Source organism: Lissotriton vulgaris, chromosome 7, assembly GCF_964263255.1.
Source record: "Lissotriton vulgaris chromosome 7, aLisVul1.2, whole genome shotgun sequence".
Taxonomy (NCBI): Eukaryota; Metazoa; Chordata; class Amphibia; order Caudata; family Salamandridae; genus Lissotriton; species Lissotriton vulgaris.
Genome location: NC_141695.1, coordinates 340528378 through 340554961, shown reverse-complemented (window position 1 = coordinate 340554961; position 26584 = coordinate 340528378).

Here is a 26584-nt window from a genome sequence, read left to right as displayed (position 1 = left end):
AATAAGTCCTATGGAGCACCTTGAATTGTATCAATCGCAGGCGAGATGTAATCGCCACTTCACCTGGATGCATTAGTACAGTACCCCAGTCCACCTCATCCATATCCCCCACATCCCTTTCCCAGGTTTGCCGCAGTTTCACTAGCCCGTTGGTCATGTTATTCATTAGTGTCCTGTATGTGAGGGAGACCGCCTTGTGTGGGATCTGTTCCTGTAGGAGGCGACCCTCTAACGGAGCATATTCCGGGAGTGGGGCCGCCAGTACCGTCTCCGCCCTCCAAGCGTGCCTCAATTGTGCATACCTAAAAGCTTGTGTGGGCCCTAGACCATAGTCCCTCCTCAACTCCGCAAACGATTGCAGCTCTCCCCTCTTCATCACATCACCCAGAGTAGTAATACCTATGGCGTCCCAGGCCCCAAAGCCCTTCAGTTTATGCAGTTCCTTGAGCCAGGTACACTTCCACAGGGGAGTCTGACGAGTAGGTTTGCCCTGCCACCCCGTGGCCCTTGTTGCCTTAGCCCACGCCCCTAAGGTGACCTTTGTGGCTGAAAGCAGCCTGTCCCTACCCCTGCCGCCATATAAAAAGTGCATAAATGTATGTGTGCTCATCGAATGTCGTTCCAGGGCATAAGTAGGGTGATGTGCAGGAGCGTGTATCCATTCATTTATTGGGGGTCTAAGCCCATTCTTAGATATTATATATGCACTAACAAGCTAGCTCAGGCTCCGCCGTTAAACTCTACTCCAAATTCCTTGATCCAAGTCATTACTGGAATGGGTAGGGACCCTCCACCCCAAAGAGCCACCAGACCCCCAGCATATCTATCCTCCATACCTAGAGCCCAGCCTGGCAATCCGAAAACAAAAGGCGAACCTTCCATTAACTGTATGCTCAACAGCAGATCTGCCGTCAAACACGCAACTGAAATAGCAGAAGCCTTCCTCTCCCATGACCTAGATGTAGCTTTCATCACGGAAACCTGACTGAACACCCTGTCTTACCCCAATATGGACCTGCTGGTGCCGCCTGGTTTCTTAATTATCCACAAAGAAAGACCCGTGCACAGAGGTGGCGGCATAGCAATTATTCACAAAAGTGACATCTCCATCTTAGAAAGTCCCTACTGCCTTTATAACTCTTTCGAATGCCTATCAGTCAACATCAAATCGCGCACAAACTGTTCCCTACAATGCCACCTCCTGTACCACCCTCCAGGCAACTCCAACGAATTTGGAGCACAGCTGTCGGACCTGATCACCCATTCCACTCTCAGCAACGACAACAGCATAATTCTGGGCGACCTCAACCTAAGATGGAATGAAACAAAAAACTCGCTCATCCAATCTCTCAACAGCCTCCTGCTAGACAACGGTATGATCCAACACTGCTCAGAGGAAACACACCACAGAGGAGCGATCATGGATGCAACCATTGCGGACAGAAATTCAATCACTATTGACTACATCCTCCCCGTGGACTGGTCCGATCACCACATCATACTTTTTCATATCAACCAACCGGCCCTATCCCAACCCGCTATTCAGGCCCCTCCTAAATGGGTCAGGAACACAACCCGAGTCCCCCGAGACAAACTAGAAGAAGGGCTAAGCACGCTCCTCCCAAACACAGGGGAGCACCTCTGAACCACTGAACTCACCTCGCGCTACCATTCCAATTTGGCGCTCACCTTGGACCGGCTGGCACCCTTGAAACTAAAAAAAACAGAAACACCCCCTCCAGGTCCTGGTTCACCACCGACATCAATGAGGAAAGAAGACACCTCAGTACCCTAGAACGAACCTGGAGGAATAACCCCTCCTCCCTCCATCGTGATCAACTCAAGGCAGCACGCAGAAACTACAATAAACACATCAACAGCAAAAAGACAACTTTTTTCTGCTCTGCCTTAGACAATGCAAAAAAACGCCCCAAAGAACTCTTTAACATCATTAGGAGCCAAACATCCAAACCGGTGACAGCCAACATGGTGGCGTCCAAAACTTATTGCAACAACTTTGCCAGCTTTTTCAACGAAAATATCGCCAAAATGGATCTATCGCTCAGCACTATGCCCTCCACCCACACGGAGATCCCGACTCCAGCAACAAATAGCAACACCCCAGCGTTCACACCTACTCTCTGGTCATCCTTCCATCCCATCCAGGAAGAAGTGATAAGCAATCTGATCGCTGCTGTTAAACCCTCATCCCACTCCCTTGATCAGCTACCCACGAGACTGGCAAAAGACCTGAAGCTTACACTAGCCCCAATTTGGTGCAAGATTATCAATAGCTCACTGAGCTCGGGAACCATTCCAGACTGCCTCAAAGTAGGACAAGTCACGCCGCTACTAAAAAAACCTGGCCTTGACCCTGAGGACATGAACAACTTTAGACCGGTATCGAACCTTCCTCTCTGATCCAAAATTCTAGAAAGATGTGTTTTTCCACAGCTAACACATCACCTTGGGCCCGATTCACAAAACTAACTTAAGACAAAATGCCTTCTGTGAATACCGAAAGTCTTAAAATTAGGATTTTTCTCAATTTAGTAGTAGTAAAGTTTAATAGTAGTAAAGTTAGGACTCCTAACTTTAGGACTCCTAAATGCCTTCTGTGAATACCGAAAGTCTTAAAATTAGGATTTTTCTCAATTTAGTAGTAGTAAAGTTAGGACTCCTAACTTTAGGACTCCTAAATGCCTTCTGTGAATACCAAAAGTCTTAAATGTAGGATTTTTCTCAGTTTAGTAGTAGTAAAGTTGAGAAAAATCCTAATTTTAAGACAAAAAAATGGCTCTTGCTGCTGCATTCTGGATCACTTGTAGCCGGCCCAAAAGATATCCAGGAAGGCCGAGATACAAGGAGTTCACTTAGTCCAGTCTAAACATTATTAAGGCCTGAACCACTGTCTTCCTGTAAGGGATGGAAAGCAAAGGGGAGAAAGTTTCGCAACATTCTCAACAGCCCAAAGCATACCCCGGCTACCGAGTGTATTTGGGCCTTCATAGAGAGAGTTGAGTTCAGCTTAATTCCCAGATTCTTCACCGAAGAAATGGCTGGCACAGGGGGTACATATCCTGGGGACACCATTCAAACCAAGTGTCGGGTGGCCGAGGCTCAAAGAAGATAATATCCGACTTCTCTGAGTTACATTTAATGGTATAACTCAGCCAAGAGAAGACTTTAGATAGGCAGATGTTGATTAAGTGGCCATCAAACTCAACTCCTTCCTCGCAGGTGAACAGCAGCTGAGTGTCATCAGCATACAACACTATCTTGGCACCAAATTTCTCAGCGAGAGTGGCCAAAGGGGCTATGTACAAGTTAAATAATGTGGGGCTCAAGATAGAGCCTTGAGGCACCCCCACATTCAAAGAAAGAATCTCCGCTGAGAAAGGAGGGGTCCAGATGGTTTGAGAGTGATTGGCGAGAAAGGACATGAACCAACTCAACACCGTGCCTCCTATACCGCTGTTGCTAAGTCTTTTCAGTAATCTTGAGTGAGGCACGGTGTCGAAGGCTGCGGAGAGGTCCAGCAACACCAAAACAGCATTGCCTTCTCTATCCAATGTAGCTTTAATGGTTTCTGCCACTTCCAGTAGAGCCGTTTCAGTGCTAAAATTGGCTCTGAAGCCTGACTGGCTAGTATGTAACAGCGCATTAGTCTCCACATAATTTGTTAGGACCTGGTTTACAAATTTTTCTAAGACTTTCCAAAAGAAAGGCAGGAGGGATATAGGCCTGTAATTACAGGCTAACTCAGGATCACCCAACGGTTTCTTGAGTAGCGGGAGGATTTTAGCATGTTTCCACAATTGTGGCATCATCACTTCTCGTAAAGTGGCGTTCAGGATAAAGTTCACACAGGGATGAATCACATCCGCCAATGAGGATAAAATCTTCGCTGGACAAGGATCAGTGGGTGAACCTGATTTCAAAGTTTTCATGAACACCAAAGATTGTTCTAGAGCAGCGGTACTCAAAGTACGGCCCACGGGCCATTTGCGGCCCGCCAGACCTCTCCTTGCGGCCCCCCAGGGAAAACAACAACAGTCACGGACTTGGCCATTACTGCTGTTGTGATTCCTCGGGGGGCCGCATTTACAGAGAAATGGGCATGCGCAGACAATTAGTGTCTTGAATGCTGACCTGCGGCCCCGCCCTCAGCTATTTGCCTGCTTACCTGCGGCCCCCGCCCTCACCTGCCACTGTGACGTCATAGGATTGCGTCGCGGCAGGTGAAGGTTTAAAAAGAAGGCACTGCAATCCCTTTGTCTACCTGCCCTTGTCCTCGCCCACCTACGTCGGACAGCGTCAACGAAAGCAGCGTGTGCCCAACTGAAGAAGATGAGAGCCAGTAATAAAATTGCTGCCTTTCCTCGCCTCAGAAACAAGTAGTGTATGCAATTAGCATCACAGTTATTGCTGGTCACCCGTTTTTTTGGTTCTATTTTTAGACCTTAATAACCCAAAATGTAAAGATATCCTTACAGGTTTGACATAAATGTCAAGTTATTTTTCGGGATCTTCGAGTGGTCTAAAATGTTATATACATATATACATGTTTATTGCGAGGTTTTGCATATTTAGGTATGTGCACGTGACAGTAGATGGCGCTGTTCTTCCTAAAGTACGTTGAGAATCGTGTGTTTTTAAACTTGTACGACCAGCATCAATATCATGATCTAGTGACGAGAAAACTCCTCCGTGAAGCTTTTGTTTTAGTCCATGTTTTCACAGTTCTATGCTTGACTGTGACATGGTGAGTAGGTGATGCACCCTGCGTACATACATGGGACATCGACACTGCCTGCAATGGAGCGTGGGTTCAGCTGCTAAGCACTTCAGACTGCACCAGCCCACGAAAAAAAATCTCTTCTGGAAATCAGTCTTTCGCCAGTCCAGAGTGCCAATAACACAAAATCTAAGATATTTAGGGCTTACCAGGGGCTGCAGCTGTGGCAACTGGCTATCCTCTTGCAACTCCTAACATTGCCTTAGGGATCCCTGACCCCACAAGTGGCAAATCAGTGCCAAGAACACAGCAGTGGTAAGCCTTTATGGGCAGAAGGATCCATTTGTTAACACACTAATAGTGAATAATATCTTATTATTCACTGATAGCGTAATACAAATTGAAACCAGGAGCTGGAATGGGACATTAACTGGCAGCAGGGATAAGTAAAAAAAAAGCTTTAAAGTGTCTGTATGTGTGACTGCGTGTGTGCATGCATGTGTGTGTGTGTGTGAGTGAGAGGGAGACTTAGTGACAGGTTGTGAGCAAGAATTAATGAAACTGACTGTCAGTAAGTGAGTATGAGTATGTCGGAGCAAGTGAGGATAAGAGTAACTGCAAGTGAGTGAGAGTGGATTAATGAGTAAGAACGAGTGAGGGCATGATTGGGAATGTGAATGAGTGTAAGCGTGAATGAGAATGAGTGGCAGTGAGCGCAACTTTGAGTAAAAAGGAGTACGTCTGCGGAGGTAAGAAAGTGAGAATGAGTGATTGAGAGTAAGAGTGAGAAAGCTTGAATTTGTGAGAGAAACGATGTGTGTGAATAAATGCACAAGAACAAGTCAGAGTAAGCAGAGCACGATGGAATAAGTGAAGTGAGTGAGAGACACCTGTGGCAAAATGCAGGCCCTAGCACACTGGAGGCAATTCTTGGCATAATGATGGATAAGGGTGGCAGCAACCATGATAAAATGCTATACTTAGCATGTTTGGGTCCACATATGTATGCGAGTGTTCCTTTTCTACAACGGGTGTTCTGAAAAATAAACTGAGAAACAAACTGACTGATGCACATCTGGATCACCTCCTGAGACTTGCACTCTCTGAAAAGGTTCCAGAGTACAAGAAATTAATTGCGGACATGAAGTGTAAAATTAGTGCATAAACTCTGTGCCTTGCAAAAGACTTTTCCCCATTCCAATTGCCTTTGTACTTGCTATTCTACTTTCACTAAAGGTCTTCAAATAAAAATGTATTATCAAAATGTGCTCTTTGTAGTTACATCTGATTTTGAAAAACAGCATTGCCGCATTGTCTAATGTTTTGAAACCGTTTTTTTTTACTCTAGCTCCGCCCCCCACTGATCCCGCCCCCACTAACCCCACCCCTAACAGTGCGGCCCTCGGCCACAAAGCACACTGTAAATTTGGCCCCCGACAGAAAGTTTGTGAGTACCCATGTTCTAGAGTCATCTCCGGGAACTCCCTAAGGGAGGCACTAGGGCTGGGGCCCACAGCTAGGTGGAAACCCTCAGCGTCCTCCAAACCTGTAGATGGAACTTCAAAAGAATCCTGAATCAATTTAATTTTTTCATAGAAAAAGAGGGCCATTCGTTCAGTCCAATCGCTTGTAGGTCTAAACGGTTGGCTTATAGCCGCCGGGAGGAGAAGCTTTTTACAACATTTAACAAAGTTTTACTTTTATTAGCTGCCAAGTCAATTTTTGTTGACAGGAAGAGTTTCTTTTCCTCACAGACTTTCTTATAGTAAGCTTTCAAGGCCAATTTGTAAGTTAATTTATCTGAAGTATGATAGTTCCTCCACCACTATCTTTCGAGATGTTTGCAGTACCTTTTTCTATCCCTTAAGGCCTCAGAGAACCAAGGGGCTGAAACTCAAGTAGTTTTTACCGTTTTTTTTCGAGGGAGGGATTATCATGCAGCTGAATAGTGCCAAAGTATTCTGCCGTCTTGACCTGAACAACGGATATTATCAACTCGAGTTGGAAGTGGAACTGCAGGTTCATCACTTCTTTTTCGACTCATGTTGGCTTGTTCAGATACAAAAGGTTGAGTTTTGGAGTGTTGTCAGCTGCAGAAATATTTCAGAATGTTATACGTTAAATAATACAACCTGTCACGAATGCTTTTAACTACAGTGATGACACACTGGTATTTGGAGCAATGAAATAGGGCATGACAAGGCTCTTACACAAGTGTGCCTGTTACTTGCTAATGCAGGTCTCTCTCTGAACGCAGCAAAGTGTGAGTTTCATAAGACCAAACTTAGATTTGTGGGCACATATTTTCTGATGGGGGAATGACTCCTGAACCTGGTAAAGTGAAAATACTATCAGCTACTTGCCCCCCGCTAGATGTCACAATGCTGTAATCCTTCTTGCACATAGCCAGTTATTGTTCATAATACATTTGTCATTTTGCCACAGTGAGTGCCCCATTGAGAGAAATAATAAAACAAATTTCCTGTTCAAATGGTCTGATGAATGTGATCAAAGCTTCAAAAGAATAAAACATGCAATTGAGAATTCAACTGAGACGGCCTACTTTGACACCAACTTACAGGCTGAGAGAAATCCTTGCTCAACCTAATGGTCATCCAAATGCCCAGAGACACATTTGAAGTTACAGCTTGTCTGACTCCGGACATGCCTATTCTCAACTGGAGAAGGAGTAGTGTGGGCCTGCAAACATTTTCATGTATTTCTATACCGAAAATATTTCATTATCATAACAGACCATCAAGTACTGCTCACCATTTTCTGAAATGTGAATGCTAAGATGCTCCCTCAAATTGAGTGGTGGGGCTTGAGACTGCAAGAGGACAACTACGCAATTGTACACAGACTGGGAAAAAAGACCAGAACCCTTCTGATTATTTTTCAAGTGTAATGCTAAATCGTCAAAGGTTAACATCCAAAACTGATGTGAAGTCCAGTACGCCAGCAGTCCTATCCATTGAACAGATTATTGCTGCTACCAATGCTAGCAAGAACATGCTTATCCTCAAAGACATCATTTCAACTCACTCCTGGAAAAGGAGAGTTGAACCTTCTGCTGACGATGTTGAATTAAAAAAAGTTCTACAAGATGAACTGCCAATGACCAAGAAAGGTGATGTATTGAGAGACTCGGATTGTCATACCTGAGAGCCTAAGACAACAGGTCGTGGAACTAGCCCATGAAGGACACAGTGGCATTGTAGCTAACACAATAGCTCTAAGAGGCAGTGCACTTCCCGGGCTTAGACGAGCGAGTTGAGAGGGAACTAAAGGAGTGCCATCTTTGCAAATGCCTTTCCCCCAAAGTGATACAACATTCATTAACAATGCCTGACCTTCCGACACAGGCATGGGAAAGAGTTGCAGTTAGTTTCTTTGGGCCCCTAGGAAACGGACATCATCTCATGGTAGTCATTGATGAGTATTCCCATTGGTAAAGGAGTTATCAACAAACAATGACATGGTCATTGAGCGGCTAGATAACATCTTTGTAGCGTGGGGTATCCCCGCCATTCTTAAGTCTGACAATGGGCAACCGTTTAACGCAAAGAACTCAGAGAGTTTCTAGTCAGAATGAATATCAAGAATCAAAGGAGTACATCTCTGTGGCCCAAGCAAATGGTGTTGGGGAACGATTCATGGCTACCCTCAAAAGGGTAATTCTGCCAGCATCAATGGAGGAAATTGAATTAAAGCAAGTACTGTGTCAAGCTCTCTGTACATATCATTCAACTTCTCACCCCACAACACATGAAAGTCCCTCCACCTTGCTATCTGGGAGAGCCATCAGAACCAAACTACCACAATGAACAGTAGACCGCTCCGTGAGTGCTTATAAGGTTGGGGACACCAACACTTCTCAAAGTGCAAAATGAAGACCTATGCCGAACGGCATCGGAGAGCCCAAAACACAGTCTTCAATGAGGGTGACTTAGTCCTGATCAAGCACAAGCGAAAGTGGAAAACAAAAACTCCATTTGCTGTTGATCCTCTGAGGCTAGTGACGCGCAAAGGACACATGGTAAAGACACATTGTCCCAGACAGTCTGTCACAGTCAGTCACATAGGACTCATCACATTTTAAGCACCTACCTTTCTGATCGTCAGCACTTACTAATGAGGCTGTCCCCCTTGACAGTCCAGATCAAGATTCAGAACCTGAATCAATGGTGCATGAACAGAGTGCATCTCAACCACTTCATGCCACTCGATTTGGGTGACTAGTGCGAGCGCCTCGGCGGCTTATCGAAGAAATATAATGTAACTGTTGTTTGTACTTTTAATTTAATGAGCGGAAAGATGTAGTGTTCTTTTTATTCAATAAGGGGAAAGATGTAGTGTTGTGAGACTATGTGTGCTAGGACCCTTGCAGTTCAGGGCGGACTCAACTCAGGAAGTATGAAACTGACTGGGAGGTGGTATGATGTGATTATTAGCAGTTATGACATAATCATAGAACAGTGTGTGATTTTTTGGAGAGGCATAAAGACGTAGAATCCAGAGCTCCATTTGTGGCGTATTCATTTGCATGCTCCTAGGCTGGGGAAGACGCTACAGCACACTTCTGTTAAGTGCTTGTGCCAAGGTATGTGTGTACCGTAGGCAGGTTGTGTGGTAGCTCGCTTCACATCTTGATTGTTTTTAAATAGGCCTAAAAGAAATTTTTATTACATTTGCAAAATTTCAATTTACATTAAAATAATTTACCCGAGCATGCATCTTGTGTTGAAAATATCTAGAGAGCTACCAGTGAGAGACTATTTCACACATAAAATGTTTGGCTGAGAAAGAAACATTTTCTCCATGAACCAGTCTCCTGCCAGAAACTTACAAGAATTTTGTGAGCGAGGTGCGCGTTCGAATAAAACAAAAGTAATATGATATATTGGTAAATTACATACTCTGCAAAAGCTTAATTTCATAAACCTTTCTTGGGATTTCGCAAGTAAAAGTCACAAAATGTTGCCATGCACTGATTTAACTTTTAAATCATGGATAGACTATATGGTTGCCAGATTCACATCTTGGTTGTGTGCAAGTCTTGGGCAGATTGTGTGACCACAGGCACCTTGATGTTGTAGGAGTCATGGGAATGCTTCTCATCTTGGGTGCATATGAGTCATGGCCTGGCATTGTGGTCTCCTGATTCATACCTTGGTTGTGTTGTGCAAGTGTTGTTATGAAGTGTTGTAGTGTACTTCCTATATTACCCAATAGGCTCTGCGCATTGGAATAACATAAACACCAGTGTAGACGTAGGACTGAGGTCATCTAGGTCTCTACTGATTATGTTAGACTTAATTAGTTTTGCCAGCTAGCTCAGAGGTCACTAGAAACTTTCTTGAATGTTCAGGAAAGGGTTAACCGTCCTGATTTAGACAAGAAGGGATTAGTTTCTGACAACCGCATAAACATGACAACTTTGCTCCCCCAGAATAAAGAGTGTATCTCCAGAGTCGTGTGAAAACAATAGACAACTATTTCACTCAGTCACTCGTGCATGCTTAGTTCCACCAGATTTCAATAAAAGGTGTTATTTTATTGAGCAGTCTTCTTTCTCATGCAAGAGAAATGAATTGCCACAATTGCAATACTTATCATAAAGTAAAGTGCGTACAGTAAAAGTAGTATTATGAAATAATACTGTAAAAGCATTGATATGGTTTCTTAGCCATATGATACTTTGAAATGGATAAAATATATACATACATAAAAACATTGACTTACAAACTCAACTGGTGCTTCTAAGATACGCCTACCCCGGTGTACCTGGCCTAAGCCTAATACGTGGGAAGGAGTAAGTAAGTTGCAGTTTTAAGTTAAGTTAAGTTTTGCCAAGTATCGGAATCAAGAATTCTCTCTAAGGATTTAATCAGCTCCGTACCTTGGTTATAGAATGAAGGAGGTCTTGTATCTCGCTTCACAGGACTCGATCTCCCAGCAACCCGCGAGGGTGACTTGGGAACACCGGAGCTGGATTTTCTCCGCTGGAGAAAAAGACAGCGTCTCTCTCAGTGCGTCAAGGGGAGGGGCGGTTTCTGTCGGCTCTCATAACAGCTGGGCTCCCAACCACCGTGTGTTTGCTTAAGGCAACGTTGGTATATTTATGCCTGAAAGGTGCCGGGTTTGACGTAAGGTTGGACATAAGACGTCACCGATAACTAACAGTTCTTTCTGGACTGTAGGAGTTCTTGTGCAAATCAAAACAAAAGCAGGGGGTTTTCCCGGGCTGCTGGAGGCTTGGTTTGTTTAAAGAACGCGTTGTGCTTTCTAGGAGTCTATGGGAGTAGCCTTGCTGTGTTTTGGACTGCATGGGCTATTACTAAATATGGATATGATTCTTATGCCTTTATAAGGATATTATTAGTTATAACCACATAAGGGCATGAATCGGGAATATCGAATTAGGGTCCTAGATAGAAATACAACAGTGTATTGTTGTGTTTTCCACCACTACAACTACAAACCTACGTGCTTTCTCTAGAACATGAACTAAAGATTAATTCTTCAATTTGAAACTCTTATTACTGTTACCAGCCACTCACCAATTAGCCACCTCTACAATTTCCTTGCCTACACCAGGCCACCAAAACGCTTATCTTATGCCTTTCATCATGCTCCTACTTAAATGTCCTTTGTGTCCCATCTTGACAAATTCTTCCTCAGGACCACCGCAGGCGGTCATAGTCTTCCTTTTCTTCAGACTACATCATCTACATGCAACTCCTGCATTACACCTAGGAAACCCTTTCCTTTTTTTTTATTTGAGAGTTAATTCATAAAATTAAACCCAACACACAAATATCAGATAAATTAATCATGGCAGCTGCAGTTCTTTACATACATTACATAAATCGTACATCAAATCGTAATCCCATCTATCAAAACAATGTCTCCATCAAATAGCTCATAACATCAAATATTTCCTCGTATTCCCCCAAATACGATGAAATCTAACAATCAACCCTCAGACTTTAGCTGAAATTCTCATTCAAAAGCCTCCATCATTTTCTCCCACCAATCCGCATTGCTAGGAGGGGAAACAGATTTCCAATTCCTTCCAATCATCAACCTGGTAAAGGTTAATGCATAGAAAGCCCATTCTGCTGCTCCTGTAACGAGCAAGACAATTTTATAAGAGAATAGATTGTATATTGTCTGCGTAAAAATAGAAGACTAGAAGTCTTTAAGTTTTTGACAGGTGACAAACATATGATGATTTTCATCTGCTGCGATCGAACAGAGTGAACAGTTTAGAGGGTCTTATATAAAAAATGATAAGGAGTAATAGACCTGGCCTTGGTGTAATTACCTTTCAAAAACGAGCATAGCTGCTAGTCAGCTCTTGCTCTGTAACCTGCTTCGTTAAACTGACATACCATTTATCCGCCCTTAATACAAATTCACTTGAGCAGTGTTGCAGCAAACATGTGTACCTATCAGAGATGACAATTACAAAAGATTAATTGTGCACATTCAGACTGAACCAAGGGAGTTTTAATAACAATGGTTCTACCAAGTAGTGAAGTTCTAATCTGTAAATATTTAAAGAAATCATTTCAGTGTATTGAAAATTATTCTTGTATGTCTATAAACAGTATATTCATCGAGCAAATCCCCCAAATACCTATTTCCGGCCCTACTCCAGGTACCAAATACGGAGATGAAAAGCACTCAGGGAGCTCGGTGTATGAGGAGGCGGAATCCCCTGGAACCTCCTAACGTTCTTCCAGATTTTGGTAAGAGCTACTGTCGTCCTCAGTCTTACCTTCTTGAAAAATCTCTTCTTGTTAAAATTTCTCCTAGTTATGCCGGGATTTTTAATGATAGAGATGGTATGAAGCTAGTTATCGGAGTGGGAGTTGTAGAGTAATCTAATACGGATAGTAATACTAGCCCAATAATAAAAATGCCAATCCAGAAGTGCCCATACCCCCTGATTATAGGTAATCTTAAAAATTTGAGGGCTCTATGTTTCTCCTTCTCTTTCCAAATAAACTGAAGTAATATCCTATCCAGTTGTTTAAAATATTTATGAGGAATATATAAAGGTAGTGCTCAGAAGAGATATAAGGTGTCCAGGTATACTCTCTACGCCCCGAGATTTTATCAGTGTTTTCTGAATACTACTCTGCACTATATCAAGATGAGGCAGAGAGCAATCATACAGTCATTCAGGATTTTATCAGACTCTTAAATTTACCTAAACTTTATACTGTGAATAATATTATGTTTAGAAAGGAGTTTTCCTCAAAAGAGGTTATAGATATTATCTCTAACTTGCCCTCAGCAAAAGACCCAGGACTCGATTATATTCCATCCGAAATCTACAAGCTCCTAGTATTTATAATCACCGTATTATTTCTGGAGGTGCTAAAGGAAATTCAGACTTCGGGCAGTACCCCTTCCTCCTGGAATGAAGCTTTTATACAAAATTCTTGAAAAAAGATATGGACCCTTCCAAATGTAGTAATTTTTGACCTATCTCACTTCATAATACAGCTTCCAAGATCTTTACAAAGCTGCTGGCCAGTCAGATCAAAAGGGTTATTTATCGGCTTTCATCATTGAAACAACAAGGCTTCATTCCCGGCAGGGATAAGTCTGCGCCTACAAACCTCATCACCGTCCTGGTAGATAGGGCTGAAATTTTACAAGTACCCTTGAATAGTATATTATTGGATACTGAAAAAGCATTTGACAGGGTATTTTGGAAGTTTATCTGGGAATAATGATTTTCCTAATTACATGCAGAAAGAATCTGAATTTTATTAAAGACTCAGAGGCTAACATAATGTATTATTCATTCAATGCAAACTCCATACAGCACTTGGAAGTAATACACCATAAAAAAATAGTTTCAGAACAGAATCCTCTTGACATATAATAGGCATGCACATAGAATAGACTACCTCTTTGAAATACAATTAAAAGTAGTATTCCTCGTCTTCCTTTTTTTTGCAGTGGCTAAAAAGAATAAGTGAACTTCATGGCTGAGTCATGGAAGATGTCTTCTTGGTATCTCACACTTCCAGCAGAAGTTACATTGCAGAACGATTGAGTTATGTTGAAATATCTGAAAACAGAGAAGAGTGTAAATACTTTGCTGTCATATTAATATGTATTATAATAGCTATTAACTTCAAACATGCTATGAATTTTAATCTATAACGTTAACCTGAATAAAGATTGTATTTTAAACAATACATTTGCAGTTATTGATTAATCCATATGTGAATCCTAATACTGGGTTCGGAGGGTGAGATCATGTTAGCCTCCGTGTCTTTAATGAAATCCAGATTCTCTTGGCATGTAATTAGGAGAATTACTATTTCATTGCAAAACCAGAGGCCCCATTATGCATGTTGGTAGTTTTGTAAAACATGTGCTCAATTGGTTTACAATATTGTTTTGTAAATGTATTAGAATTTTACCAATCAGCTGATCATAGAATGTCGTATAGTTTTCCACCTTTCCAGAAGTATTGACTAGCCATAGCTCCTCTTATAGAATGCGCTTGAAATTTCTTTAGATCAGTGCCCGCTAATTGCATTGTACATTTGACCCACCTTTCTATAGAAGCGGACGTTATGGCCTTAAAGGGTTTCACAAATGAGATAAGTAATCGATTGACACCATCCGGGCTATGGTCACTCATTCTGGAATGATATTCCCTCAAGCAATCTACCAAGCAAAGCTTTTTGCAAGAGTCAAACATAGGATAGAAATTTGTATCCAATCCAGTTGTAGTTCTTCTAATAATTTCAAATTTTACTCCAAAGACATCATAAACCCTGTTACTTACCTCTAAAGCTTTAACATCTGATACACGATGGCATCATAAGCCCTGTTACTTACCTCTAAAGCGTTAACATCTGACAAACGATGGCAGGAGATTCTGTCTGGTGGTCTCATTAACCTAATACTTTTGAGAATTCTACATAAATTACATTTTTACCTATGGACTTGCTGTTCACTAATGCATGTCCTGCTTAAATTGCAGATCTGTAACAATTAAGTGATCTATCACTAAGGCCCCAATCAAGTTGCTCTACTAAGAAATGAACCACTTCAACAATAAGAGTCTCTATGGGAGCAAAGTTCCTCTCCAAGCACCAGCGTACCCATGTTTTCCATATACTTTTGTATCTATAGTGGGTACCAGGAGCCAAAGATTCTCCAAGGAGCTGTTCAGCCCTTCCCGAATGTTCTGAGATTTCATTGGCTCTCCTGACACTTTCCAGACAAGAAGGATCAAAGTCCCAGTCTTAACCAGGGGATGTTCTCTTCCATCTATGTCCCTTAAAAGGCCTTCCTTTGCCTGCAGCAGTAAGGGTGTATCGCAGGCCAATTCCAAGGTAGTTGGAAACGAAGCCTGGGATGGCCAAAAGGGACTTACTAGTACTAGGCAGCATTGTTCCTGTCTCACCTTCTGGAGGACTCTCTGGGGCATTGCAAAAGGGGGAAAGGCGTAAGCTTGGGTTCCCTTCTAGAGTTGTAGGGAAGCATTGACTGCCTAAGCATCCAAGTCTGGCATCCAGCTAAAGTAATTCTTCAGTTGAAAGGTTAATCTGTTTGCAAAGAGATCCACCTCCAGAGGGCCCAAGAGGCAACAGAGACTTCTGAAGTGTTTCTCATTGAGTTTCCAGTCGCCGTGGTCTTTCAAGAACCTAGAGTTCCAATCTGCTGTCATGATGGTTTTCCCAGGTAAGTACTCTGCTCTCAAGTTTATCTTGTGTTCTAGGCAGAACATCCAATGTTTCTTGGCAAAATTCGACTCAGGATTTTGTACCTCCTAACCAATTTGTGCACGCTACTGCAGACACATTGTCCATTTTTAGCATGACAGTTCTGCTTTGCAGGAAGTGTTTGAAGCTCATCAGAGCATAAAGGCCTGTTGTCAGCCCTAAGTAATTTATGTGATGTGATCTTTCTGTATAAGACTATACACTTCCTGTACTCTGGTTGTCCAGGCAAGCCCCCCAGCCATGAAGGCTTGCATCCAATTCTAGTATATGTTCCGGGGAACTCCCAAAGATAGCTCAGTCATTCCAGGTGTCTAGGTTCTCTAACCACCACCTCAGATCTAATATGGCCTCCTGATCCAGGACCACTTTGTCTCCATACCATTATCCTCCTGGTAGGACTCTCGCCTTCATCCTCTGAAGAGCTCGATAGTGTAAAGGTCCGGGAAAAATAGCTTGGATAGAGGAGGGTAGGAGACCTAGGAGTCTGGCCAGCTCACTCAAGGTTATAGATTCCTGTCTCAACACAATATTTATTTATTTTCGGATTTTGATAATTTTTTTCTTGGGTAATAGGAGAAGGGATCTTATTGTATCTACTGTAAAACCCAAGATTTCTAGGGACCTGGAGGAGATCAAAATAGACTTTTCTCTGTTTAGTATCAAGCCCAAGGATATTTACCACTATATGCAGGATATTTACCACTATATTAAGATCCTGTAAAATCTGAGAGTGATGTTGGGACATAATGAGGATATTGTCCAGATAAACAATCAGTCGTATCCCTCTCTCCCTCAGAAAGGATGCAATAGTTCTCATTACCCTGGTGAAGCACCAAGGGGCAGAGGATAGGCCAAAGGGAAGGGCCTCAAACTGAAAGAGGTGTTTGTTCCATATGAATTGGAGGTAACGTTGGCACTCTATGGCCATGGGGATGGTGAAGTAGGTGTCCTTCAAGTCCAACTTCACTAGCAGTCTTTCTTCAATAACATGTCTCTCAGGAGATGATTACCGCCATTTTGAAATGTCTGTAGATTAAGAACCTGTTCGGTTTTCTGGGATTTATGACCGGTCTCCATCCAGAGTGTACTTGCAAAGTTCATGCATTCCCACAGGACCGCTAAAATTAAACCCTTCTGTAACATAGAGACTACCTCTTCTTCTACCACTTTCTGTTGCTCTGAAGTAAGTATTAATTCTCTTGGATGAGAAGGTTGCACCAAGAGCTCTCAAAAATCTATTTTGAAGCCTTGAATGGTTTCTAAAACCCAAGGGTCTTGTGTAATTGATTTCCAAGCTTGGGGAAACCCTGATTCAACCTCCCCCTTTCCCAGGGAGGAGGAAACATGAGGAATATTTGCACTCACTCTGAAAGTTGTGTGTCCCTTGCAAGCAGGATCTGAATCCTCTGGCATGGAAGGATCTTTCTCATTGGGGTTAGAATGATGGTTGAGTTACCCGGCTGGTACCTCAACCAAAGCCTTTTTGCTGGAAGTTGGCCCTTTGAGTCGGTCAGTCTGTAGAAATGCCCCTTCTTCTGGCCCGACCAAAAACATTTCTCATCTTGTTCTGTGCTTTGTAGAGGGCCGTAAACGTGGCTACATATTTTCCTTTTGTTTTGATCATGTTCTCCCCAAGTAGGAGGCCTTTGGAGTTTTCTGAGGGTTCTTTATTGGCCATATCACCTAATTTTGGATTCATCTTGCTCAGAACAACTCTACATCATTCAGCGCTAATGCCTGCATTGGCGTTCCCTAGAAGAAACAGGGCTCTCTGGCTCCAACCCCTAAGTAAGTTGAAATCCAGTGGTGTGACATTGACATGGGCCTCCCCCGCCATGTTGATTATTCTTCCCAAGGGGCCTAATATATCGAGGAGGTAATCTTAACAAGCCTTAAGGGACCTTTCCATGCCTTCTCTGGGTTTTCTTCCTGCTTGAATAAAAAGGTGATAAGTTCAGGGTCCTGGTTAGGGAGTTAGGCAAACTTTCTCCTGTATTACTAGCTTGGAGCATTCGGCTCTCAGGATGTTACAAGTTTCTCTTTCTAATGGGGTTTCTTATCCACCATTTGATAAATTTAACCCACATGGTCTAGAGGTCACCATTCAGCACTTCTCGTATGCCTGACGTTACACAGGGAGAACATATCCAGACCTAGGGGGTCCGTTATAATTCCTTTGAAGGATGATGTTCATTCTTCTTCTGAGAAGAGGCTCTCTATGTCCATATCATCCTGATCCAGGTCAAGGATGTGTTCATAAAATATATCCTCACTCTGATGCCCTTGCTTTTCCATGGCGTTATCTTGTGCTTCACTCTGAGCACTTAGTGTATGTGTGCCGCTTCGGACACCCTTATAATTTGAGCTGCGTAGGACTCTTGAATCTTTGGAGATGCTTAGACCTCTTAACTTATTTGAGGTGCTTCGACCCCTATTATGTGTTGAAATGCTTGGACCTTCCAGTGTGCTCAAGGAAGTTGCACCTTCAGTGTTGCTAACTTTTTAAAATTATTTGCCCCATTTCTTACTATAATCAGTTTCTCCCCCTGAGGTGGCTTCCAAGTTGCTGTATTCATTATCAATTAAAGGCCTTATAGTGGACATAACCTGGTTTAGGGTTTTGTGCATACAAGTGTGCATTTCTTGTTGTATAATTTTCTTACTTAGTTCCCCATTTAGGTTAGGGGTGGGGGCCTTAAGGTCATTAGACGCAATATCAGACATTATAAATAATGTTTGTTGAAGGACTTACAAACAGATTCATAATCATTTAACTCATTTTTTTTAGTAGAATTGCTTTAGAAAATGAGCTAATGCTGTATTTAAATTGTGCTCCATGCTCTCTCCATCGGTAACAGCTAATCAAGGTAAATGCCTTAACTGTCAGGAATTTTCTGATGTCACGTTAGTTTTGAGCAATCAGCTGTCCCAGAGAGCCCTCGAAGAGCGCGTCGGGAAGGATCCTGGGAGAAGCGGAATCAGTGCCTGCCGAGGCTGCGGTCACCCTAGGTAATTTCCTCGACGTGCCCATGATTAAAAGGACACGAAGGGTAAGTGAATTTATTGGTGTCGTGGCATGAACAAGGTTTCCTCCATGTGCCCGTGTGTGAATAAGTGGACAGCGAGCCCTGTTGAGTTTGCGGCAAACAAGGAGTACGTTCCACCAAGGGGGTTGTTCCTCATCCATTGACTACCGCCCTAAAGGGTGTACCGGATGGCCCGGTGTTGAGGTAAGAAGGTCAATTTAAACAAGGCAACAACATTATTATCGTTGGTTACAGGAAAGAAGTAAGGCAGTTCTTACTAATATATAAAGGTAATAAGTAAAGAGAGTGAGCGTTTCCGTAAATTGGAAACCTAAGCAGAAAGAAACTGTAAGCAGTCTATAATAAGGTAACAAAGATATACCTATGTGCGTGTAGCTGCATTTAAAAGAGGCAGTCTATTCTATCTGCATGGCTATTATATGTCAAGAGGATTCTGTTCTAGAACTGTTTATTTTATAATGTATTACTTCCAAGTGCTCCATGGAGTTAGCATTAAAGGAATAATGGCATCATGCCAGCCTTCGTCTTGTAATGAAATTACTAGTGCAGTTCAATATCAACCCAAGCTTTATTAAACTGATTCGTGCTGTATACCGATCACCTAAGACTTGGATCAATATTCAACATGAGCTTACTCCTTTCATTTCCATAATGCGTGGTACTCATCAGGGTTGCCCACTCTCTCCCGGCCTTTATGGTTTGTATATGGAGCCCTATATTAGGCTTTTACAAAAGAAGATCCCCACTAATACAAACTTAGTACTGGCTTCACCTTTGATTGTACACGCAGATGATGTTTTGTTTTTCTCACACTGTAATGATTTAACAATTAGAATAATTAAACAGATTGCTTTCGAATTTGGTAAAATCTCAGGGTATAAACGTAATGTCTATAAGACTCAACTTATCCTTACAGGTGGCGCCATTAGATTTTTTTTAGTACAATTATACTGCACAATTTCAAAAGATCAAGGCATAGTTGGTTAAGTGGATGCTGCTACTTATTTCTCTAATTGGCCAAATTAGTATGATTAATATGAACATTCTTCAAAGGAAACCCTTTCCATTGCCATTCAACATATTTAGGGGCAAACCGCCCACCACATACTTCTTCATCCTCTACCTCAGGTGATTTCCACTCCACTTCCAGTATGGCAACAGTATTCAACTCTTATATCCCACACGATCCTCCTGCTCATCCGTCTCGCAAACTCTAGCATGTTTCATATTAACACAACATCTAAATAGATAATCTACGACCACATGCTCTAATCTTAAAATTATATTCATGTAAAAATATCACCCGTTAGGCATTTCGAGTTGTCGCTTCCCACAAACACCTGTTCAACAACAATTGCACCAAAGGTTTGTGATCAGAATGAATTAAGTGTGAATACCCTACACAGAAAACATCTAAAATGGGTCGAACCCTACAAAGAAGTCGGTGTTCTTACACATCAGATTGTGTTGTCTGCTTCACTTAATGCTTGTGATGCAAACGTAATGGTGAGCCCCTCCACATTTTGTATCCCTGTAAGCACAGTCTTGGACATTCCTCACTGGGAAACAACCGTCACAACGCAACTTTTACAACGCACTACCATTACAACGCAACTTTTACAACGCAAGATCCATTACAACGCATGCCATTACAACGCAGATGCTATTACAACGCATGCCATTATAATGTAAGTATGGGTAAGTATTTAGTTAAAATTATATACATTTATTTTTAAATGAATTTTCTTAAAATAATTATAATTTAATTTATCATAATAAATTTGAATATTTTAATTTAATTTTATTTAAATTAAATAATTAAAATTAAATGTATTTTAATTAAACCCCCTGGAGTTAGAATAGTAATTTTAACCCTTACTCTATCCAACACTTCCCTACTATTACACCCCCCTGGAGTTAGAATAGTAATTTCTACCCCTACACTATCCAACATTTATCCTACTATTACATCTCCCTGAAGTTAGAATAGTAATTTTAAACCCTACACTATCCAGCACTTACCCTACTGTTACACCTCCCTGGAGTTAGAATAGTAATTTTAACCCCTACTACACTATCCAGCACTTACCCTAGTATAACACCCCCCTGGAGTTAGTATAGTAATTTTAACCCCTACACTATCCAGTACTTACCCTACTTTTACACCCCCCTGGATTTAAAATAGTAAATTAAATTTTATTAAATAAAAAAAAAAAATATGAATAAATTATTTTAAAATATTGTAATTAAATGAAAATTAAACTAATATCAATAATGATATACTTACCTATACTTACGTTGTAATGGCATGCGTTGTAATGGCATGCGTTGTAATGGATCTTGCGTTGTAAAAGTTGCGTTGTGATGGTATGCGTTGTGAATGTATGCGTTGTAACATCATACATTCTTTCTCACTTGCGTCCACAATGATTGGAGTACTGCACTTTATCTCGCACATAGCTACAACTGCTCATGATCTTTATCTTTTTGATTATTTCCTGACTTGGCATTTCAACACCACTCTGCATCCCTCTTGAGAAGTCCTCACATTGCAATGCTTTTTAGAGAAAATAAGGAATCAACTTCGAATAATAGTCCAAGACTCTCAGTCCAATTTCCACTTCCTACATGCTCGTTGCAGCAGAAGATTCCACTTTTGCAGATACTGATTTATTCCGCCTCATTTGCCACAGTTTGCCCAGCAATAGCCACAGAGTTCTCCTTAATCATGCATTTTGACCTGCTTACAGTTAACCCCCCCATTCCTACAATTTCACTGCAACTTGACATAACTCATAATACTCTTTTTCAGATTTTGCAGTTGTCAAAATATCATCCTGAAAATAGACAACTCACTTAACACTTGTAAACAAGTTGTCAATTACCCCTTGGAACATCAAACCAAATTGCATCTGCAAAAACCAAATGGCATCTACGTGGAGTATTACGACTCAATAGTGTCAGGAACAACGTAATGTTTCTTTCGCCTCCCTCTAACTTAATTTGGTGGCATGCTGATGGCAACTCAATTGTGTTGAACCACTGCACTACGCCTTCTCAAAAGTCATCAACACATAACCAGTATAGGGTACTGTTAGAAGATCAGATGCTCAATGACAAGGACATTAGTTGAAGCACGTCTGTTTATTAACCATCCACTCTCCTCACTGGAGAGTGTCCCAACATTCCATGGCAAGCTTCAGGGCAGGGAATACCAACTGGGTCGTAGGGTAAGGGGTGGATGGGACATACCATTAGGGAGATAAAGTTACAACACATCTCCTTTCCATAGGGGTGACACAAAGCAAGGAATAGGACCCACGGAGGTGGGATGGAACTGTACCATGACACCATAAGAAGGTAAAATAGAACACAAAACATTACTCGTGTGCATTTACAATTTTGTCAAAGCTCCACCATTGACCATTCTCAAGTTGAACCGCATTCTTAAGCACCTTAGCAATTTTACAGGGCATGTAGTATTTGCTTTGGGTGGCTCCCACTTTGGTGTTCTTTCTGGCTTGTACCCTGTCACCTACCACCCACTTGGAATCTCTCACCCCATGTTTATTATCATACCACTGCTTGTAACTGTCTTGGTGGAGTTGAACTTTCTCTGCCATTGCTTCCTGATCCACTACTCCGGGCTCACCCCCACTCAGCCAACTAGGATTCAGCTTGGTGCAAGGTTCTCTCCCTCGCAGTGCTACAAAGGTTGAAATGCCTGGGACCTTATTAGGGGAGGTGTGGTAAGCCCACAGACACCTTTTAAGGGACCCTTCTATATCATGCCCGTTGGTTGCAGCTAATTGGATATGTTCCTTTATGATTCTGTTTGCCCGCTCGACTAGACCGTTGGCTTTAGGGCAGTATAAAGCTGTTGTCTCATGTTTGATGTCCAAACCCTTGAGGAATGCACACATCTCTTCCGAGCAAAACTGCACTCCATTATCTGTCACCCAAGTCACTGGAATGCCTTCTTCAACAAATACTCCATTCAAGAATTCGATCACTGTACTTGTGGTGACGGTGTGGACAAACTTGTGCTTGATCCAATGGGTAGTGTAATCGATTAAAACCAGCATGAACCTCCTTCTCTCACCTAGTTCCTGCATGGGTCCGATAATGTCCATGGCCAGTTTGCTCCATGGTTTGGTTGGCACAATCACTGGAGATAATGGTGACCTCTGTACCGCCTTAGATTTGTCGCTTTTGGCGCACGCTCCACAATCCTTAACGGCTTGTTCAGTCAAGGCATCCATCCTGGGGAACCAGAAACTAGATCTGACTCTGGCATTGGTAAGGCTGCGCCCTAGGTGGCCTTCATGTGCCAAGTTGATGACCTTCTTCCTGAGGCTTTTGGGTGGAACCACTCTATGATTGCGATAGATTCTGCCTTTTATGAGATTTAATTCATTTCTCACTTACCAATACTCTTCTATGCCAGCCTCAAGTTCACTCTTCTTGTTCCGCCATCCTTTTTCCATGTACTCCTTGAGCACGTTTAGTTCCTTGTCATATTCCGTCTCTTTCTCCCATTCCTTTTTTGTGATTGCAGGAATCTCTGTCATTAGTATAGGACTGTCGGGGGCTTCTTCTCTTCCCCCCACATCTGGTAACGGTGATCTTGACAGGAAGTCCGCGATCTTATTCTCCTTTCCTGGCACATACTCCACATTGAAGTTATAGTGCTCCAGCCCCAGGATCCATCTGCTGATGCGTGGTGTACAATTCTCTAATCCCTTCACGGAAAAGATGAAGGTGAGGGGTTTATGATCGGTCCGGATGGAGAACCTTAAACCCCACAAGAAAAACTTGAAATGTCTAACAGCCCAGAAACAGGCCAAGGCCTCCCTTTCAATTACGGAATAGTTCCGTTCAGGGTTAGTGAGACTCCGGGAAGCAAACGCAATGATTTTCTCCTCTTTTCCATCTTTCTGTCTCAGGGTTGCACCCAGGCCACAATGGTTTTCTTTGATCCATCAAATGTTCCTAATGCTGGGGAGGTTATTAATTCCTCTTTTAGTAACTTAACCACTTCATCATGCTCTTTGTTCCATTGGACATCCTTGTTTTTCTTCATTAACTCCCTCATGGGCCCACACTTGGCAGCAAAATTGACCACGTACTTTGACATATACTCTAAAAGTCCTAAGAAGGACCTTAGTTCTTCTTTGTTCTTGGGGAAGGTGCTTCCTTCACTGCTTGGATTAAGCTGCCCTTCGATCTGAAACCGTCTTCTGTAATCTTGTGGCCTAAATACTCAACTTCCTTCACTTTTATTTTACATTTTTCTTTCTTCAGAGTCAGACCGGCCTCCATAAGTCTGCTGAACACCTGTCTCACGACCCCATCATGTTCTTCCTCCGTTTGGCCATAGACCAGGATGTCATCCTGAAAACACATGGTGTATTCCATTCCTTCCAATATCTTTTGCATCGCTTTCTGGAGTTAAGACTGCGCAAGTCCACACACAGACAAATGCCTTTCTCATTGGCTTTGGCTGCGATAACAATCGGAGCCAACCACTCTGTGCAGGTTACAGGTTGAACTCACAAAGCTTGCGCAGTTCCTCTTCTATGGGTATTTTCAAATTTTGTGGCACAGGACGTAGTTTATGTACAACCGGTCTAGCGTTATATTTCAACTTGATTCAGTGTTGGAACTTGTGTAGACAACCAAGCTCATCCCTGAATAGTTGCCCAAATTCTTCACAAAAGTTTTCACTTCCCTGGGACCTGTCAGTGAGCAAAACTTGTTCAGTACTATTTGGATCTAGGATGATACCCAGCTCTTTTTGGTGAACCCATCCCAGTAAATTAGATCCTGATTCTACAACATACACTGTCCCATACGTTCCCTGTCCTTAAAGCGTAGTTGTACATTTTTCATGCCTACCAATGGTATTTTCCCCTTGTTATACCCTGTGGGAGAAATGTCAGGCATTTTCAACTGCTTCACATCACAATTTTCCATGGACACAAAGTCATCTTTGTTCAGTAAGGTATATGGAGAGCATGAGTCTGCGTACATTTCTACACATTGGTCATCGAGGAAGACATCACATTTGGGGTAAATAGAGTTTACAGTACTGTCTATGTCTTTTACTTGCAAAATTATCTTCTCGCATCTTTGTTCTATACACTTAACTTCCCTGGCTGCACTCTTCTCCATATTCCTCCCTTCATTTCTACTGTGTTGTTCACCATCTCTACATACTCTCGCAAAATGCCACCTCCTATTACATTTTTTACACGTGACAAACCTGGCAGGGCACTGGTAAAAGGTTGCAAAATGGTTATTGCTGCCGCACCTGTAGCATTTAGGACCCTTCTCCTTAGGTTCCCCTCTCACACTGTAATTTTCTTTAGACCTAATCTTACACACCTCATTGCAATCTTCTTCATCTTTTACAGAGGCTACTTCCTCCCCATTAGTTTTCATTTCTTTAATGCATCTTGCCGTGTGTTCTACAGACTTGGCTATTTCGATGGCTTCTCTTAATCCCGGGTTTTTTGCTAACAACTTCTCATGGATGCGTGGGTTATTTGTGCATCTTACAAGTTGGTCCCTTATAAGGGAATCAGTTAAGTTACCAAACTTACATAGCTGTGTTAGTCCCCACAATGCTGCAATACCATTTTGCACAGATTCTTGCTTACCTTGACATCTTTTGAAAAACTTATGGTGTTCCAACACTACATTTATCCTGTCCCCAAAATGTTTCTCTAGCTTTTCCATAGTTTGCTCATACACATCAACACCTGTTTCATCCTCTCCCTCATGTTCTAGCATGGGTAGAGATTCATAGACCATGCGTCCTTGCCTACCCAAATTGTGTAATAATATGTGTTTTTTCCTTTCTGGTTTGTATTTTTCACCCCCAACAGCTATTAAATATGATTCAAATAGTTTCACTCACTCCTTCCAACTGATTTCAGGTTCGCCAATCTCATTCAAAAAGGGTGGGGGTTGGCTCATGCTTGCTGCTGCCATGGTTACACCACTTACACAGATAAAGGAAATATAACTTTGGTATTACACCACCACAAAGGCTATAGATACAGGAGTGACACCTGAGAGAGTAACACTTCCCCGAGCAATTCTTTCATATAGAGTATACATCACTTCACAACAAAAGAATAAGGTCTCAATCCAGTTAATGGTAAATGACTTCTGATTGCTCCTCCAGCTCCACACTGCCCGTAGGCTATCGCACTCACCACCACGACCTGAAAATATTGTGTCCCCGAACTCCTGAACAATTTGCTCGCCTTCAATGGGAAAAGAGAGAGTACTTTGCAAAAGGCCCGCAAGGCAGCCTCGCAGGGCAGCAGGCACAGCGATGCGGACTGGAAAGAGTTAACTTTATTTTCCTCCAGGTACGGCCCTTAGCTGCTGGTGTGCCGGGAGCGTCCTGGATATCCGGCTAGTCAGGATGTTCTGCCTTCCTGACTGGAAATCAAGTCTTCCACACCAGGCTCCGGCGGACGCCGATCCGCGGGAGGAACCGGTACACCAAGCTCCTCACACCCGGCAGACTGCTGCAGACTTCGTCAGCTTCACCTCGCCTAACGACGACGCGTGGCCTCACCAATGCCTCATACGCTCGCCCCAACGATGCAGGCAACACGGAGTGAACAGTACGCAGCACGGCTCCTCTCCAATGTAACTTGGGCTCCGCAAACACACCAGGCGCCGCACACGCTATCCCGATCGGAGGCGAAGCTCTACAAAAGTAAGGTGAGCTTACTTCAAGACTGTCTTTCAAAAATAAATGCGAGGCGCGACAAGAAGGTGAAGTACACGTTAAACTCCCTTACACAGCGTGGCCAGGATCACACTATCTCTTTATTCAAAATACGCGTCTTGCCCGGTACAACAACGAGCCTCTGCCACACAGCGCAATTCCACAGAGACAGGTTAATTTTAGCTATAGTTCTATTCGCAAATAGTGTCTTGCAGGATGCCCACAGACAGCAGGTTGGCTCTCACACTCCTGACCTTGTTTATTTTTGTAGTCCTTCCAACCG